This window comes from Arachis hypogaea, chromosome 1, assembly GCF_003086295.3.
Source record: "Arachis hypogaea cultivar Tifrunner chromosome 1, arahy.Tifrunner.gnm2.J5K5, whole genome shotgun sequence".
NCBI lineage: Eukaryota > Viridiplantae > Streptophyta > Magnoliopsida > Fabales > Fabaceae > Arachis > Arachis hypogaea.
In genome coordinates this window covers 33023156-33027105 of record NC_092036.1, presented here as the reverse complement: position 1 = coordinate 33027105, position 3950 = coordinate 33023156, and the positions used below count along the sequence as shown (strand labels likewise).

Below are 3950 nucleotides of genomic sequence, written 5' to 3'. Positions count from 1 at the left end.
GGACCTGAGCAAAAATCTGATTCAGAGACTAAAAAGGACTGCAGATGCTGTTGGATTCTAACCTCCCTGCACTCGAAGTAGATTTTCTGGAGCTACAGAAGCCCAATTGGCGCGCTCTCAACGGCGTTGGAAAGTAGACATCCTGGGCTTTCCAGCAATATATGATAGTCTATACTTTGCCCAAGATTTGATGGCCCAAACCGGCGTTCAAAGTCACCTTCAGAATTCCCAGCGTTAAACGCCGGAACTGGCACAAGGATGGGAGTTAAACGCCCAAACTGGCACCAAAGCTGGCGTTTAACTCCAAGAAGAGTCTCTACACGAAAATGCTTCAATGCTCAGCCCAAGCACACACCAAGTGGGCCCGGAAGTGGATTTTTATGTCATTTACTCATCTCTGTAAACCCTAGGCTACTAGTTCTCTATATATAGGACCTTTTACTATTGTATTTGACATCTTCTGATCTTTGGAATCTTTTGATCTTTGGATCTTTTGATCACTTTGGGAGGCTGGCCATTCGGCCATGCCTAGACCTTGTTCTTATGTATTTTCAACGGTGGAGTTTCTACACACCATAGATTAAGGTGTGGAGCTCTTCTGTACCTCGAGTATTAATGCAATTACTATTGTTCTTCTATTCAATTCCGCTTGTTCTTGTTCTAAGATATCACTTGTTCTTCAACTTGATGAATGTGATGATCTGTGACACTCATCATCATTCTCACCTATGAACGTGTGCCTGACAACCACCTCTGTTCTACCTTAGATTGGGTGGATATCTCTTGGATTCTCTAACCGGAATCTTCGTGGTATAAGCTAGAACTGATGGCGGCATTCAAGAGAATCCGGAAGGTCTAAACCTTGTCTGTGGTATTCTGAGTAGGATTCGATGATTGAATTACTGTGACGAGCTTCAAACTTTTGAGGGTGGGGCGTTAGTGACAGACGCAAAAGAATCACTGGATTCTATTCCGGCCTGATTGAGAACCGACAGATGGATAGCCGTGCCGTGACAGGGTGCGTTGAACATTTCCACTGAGAGGATGGGAGGTAGCCACTGACAACGGTGAAACCCTTGCATACAGCTTGCCATGGAAAGGAGTAAGAAGGATTGGATGAAGACAGTAGGAAAGCAGAGAGACGGAAGGGACAAGCATCTTCATACGCTTATCTGAAATTCCCACCAATGAATTACATAAGTATCTCTATCTTTATCTTTATGTTTTATTCATCATTCATAACCATTTGAGTTTGCCTGACTAAGATTTACAAGGTGACCATAGCTTGCTTCATACCAACAATCTCTGTGGGATCGACCCTTACTCGCGTAAGGTTTATTACTTGGACGACCCAGTACACTTGCTGGTTAGTTGTGCGAAGTTGTAGTGATCACAATTTCGTCCACCAAGTTTTTGGCGCCGTTGCCGGGGATTGTTCGAGTATGGACAACTGACGGTTCATCTTGTTGCTTAGATTAGGTATTTTTTTTCTTCAGAGTTCTTAAGAATGAATTCTAGTGTTTCAAGGTGATGTTCTTATCATCACCAAAGCTGATTGATTTTCATCAATTTAGCTCTTGAATGCAATGTCCTGCTGAAGCTTGTTCAGCCATGTCTAATTTCTTTAGACTAAAGCTTTAGACTAACATTACATGATTCTTGGAATTCTCATTAAGAATTTTGATACCTTTATTTTCTTTTTCCACTTAATTTTCGAAAAAAATCCAAAAATATTTCTTGTTTGAGTCTAGAGTCTCATTTTTAGTTTGGTGTCAATTGCATGTTTCTACTCCTTTTGCATTCATGCATGTGTCTTCATTAATCTTCAAGTTGTTCTTGATGATTTCATTGCTCTGATTTTTAAATTCTCTTGACTTGAGTGTTTATGTGTCTCATATGCATTCTCATTTTGTTAGTGTCAGTAGTATACAAACCGCTAAGTTTGGTGTCTTGCATGCATTGTTATTTGATTTTAGTTGCATTTTGATTATTAAAAATCCAAAAATATTTTTAATTTGTGTCTTTTCAAGTCAATAATACAGGGAATTGAAGATTCAGAACATACTGCAGAGGAATTACACAGAAAAAGCTGGGCGTTCAAAACGCCCAGTGAAGAAGGACAAACTGGCGTTTAAACGCCCAAAAGGGTAGTAGTTTGGGCGTTAAACGCCAGAATGTGCACCATTCTGGGCGTTTAACGCCAGGATGGCACAAGAGGGAAGATTTTGTTTTCAAATCAAATTTTTTTTAGTTTTCAAAATCTTTTCAAAATCAAATCTTTTTCAAATCATATCTTTTCAATCAAATCTTTTTCAAAATCAATTTCTTTCTATTTTCAAAAATACTTGCTATCAATTAATGATTTGATTCAACATTTCAAGTATGTTGCCTTTTCTATTGAGAAAGGTTTAATATTTGAATCATATCTTTTCTTGATAGCCAAGTCATTATATTTTTAAAATCAAATCTTTTTTTTAAAATGTTTTTCAAATCATATCTTCTCAATCACATCTTTTTAAAATCAATCATATCTTCTTAACCACATCTTTTTCAAAATAGTTTTCAATCAAATCTTTTTGATTTCTAATTTCAAAATCTTTTTCAAAAAATCACTTTACTTCTTTCTCAATCATGGTTTTCGAAAATCAATTAGTGTTTTTCAAAATGTTTTTAAAATATTTTACTTAATTTTCGAAAATTTCTTCCCCTCTTCTCACATCCTTCTATTTATGGACTAACACTATTCCTTAATGAACAATTCGAACTCCATCTTTCTTGATAAGTTCGAATTTTCTACTTCTTCCTTCTATTTTTCTTTTCCTCTGACGCCTCAAGGAATCTCTATACTGTGACATAGAGGATTCCATATTTCCTTGTTCTCTTCTCTTTCATATGAGCAGAAGCAAAGACAAAAGCATTCTTGTTGAGGCTGACCCTGAACCTGAAAGGACCTTGAAGCGAAAGCTAAGAGAAGCTAAGGCACAATTCTCTGTAGAGGACCTAACAGAAATCTTCAAGGAAGAAGAACCCATGGCAGCCGAAAACAACAACAATGCCAATAATGCAAGGAGGGTGCTGGGTGACTTTACTGCACCTACTCCCGACTTCTATGGGAGAAGCATCTCTATCCCTGTCATTGGAGCAAACAACTTTGAGCTTAAGCCTCAATTAGTTTCTCTAATGCAACAGAATTGCAAGTTCCATGGACTTCCATTGGAAGATCCTCATCAGTTCTTAGCTGAGTTCTTGCAAATCTGTGACACTGTCAAGACTAATGGGGTTGACCCTGAGGTCTACAGACTTATGCTATTCCCTTTTGCTGTAAGAGACAGAGCTAGGACATGGTTGGATTTACAACCTAAAGAAAGCCTGAACTCTTGGGAAAAGCTAGTCAATGCCTTCTTGGCAAAGTTCTTTCCACCTCAAAAAATTGAGTAAGCTTAGAGTGGAAGTCCAAACCTTCAGACAGAAGGAAGGAGAATCCCTCTATGAAGCTTGGGAAAGATACAAACAATTAATCAGAAAGTGTCCCTCTGATATGCTTTCTGAATGGAGCATCATAGGTATTTTCTATGATGGTCTCTCTGAACTATCCAAGATGTCTTTGGATAGCTCTGCTGGAGGATCTCTTCATCTGAAGAAGACGCCTACAGAAGCTCAAGAACTAATTGAAATGGTTGCAAATAACCAATTCATGTACACTTCTGAAAGAAATCCCGTGAACAGTGGGACAAATCAGAAGAAAGGAGTTCTTGAGATTGATACTCTGAATGCCATATTGGCTCAGAACAAAATATTGACTCAGCAAGTCAATATGATTTCTCAAAGTCTGTCTGGAACGCAAAATGCACCAAGCAGTACTAAGGAAGCTTCATCTGAAGAAGAAGCTTATGATCCTGAGAACCCTTCAATGGAAGAGGTGAATTACATGGGAGAACCCTATCGAAACA

The 3950-nt window shown here is 38.4% G+C and overlaps 1 non-coding gene across 1 annotated transcript; it reads right to left on the bottom strand.

Annotated features, from left to right (window-relative positions):
- Nucleotides 1-3436: 3436 nt before the first annotated feature.
- LOC112712345 (small nucleolar RNA R71) lies at nucleotides 3437-3544 on the bottom strand. Its single transcript, XR_003157763.1, has one exon. It is a non-coding gene; the product is annotated as a small nucleolar RNA R71 (small nucleolar RNA).
- Between the last annotated feature and the right edge of the window lie 406 nt (nucleotides 3545-3950).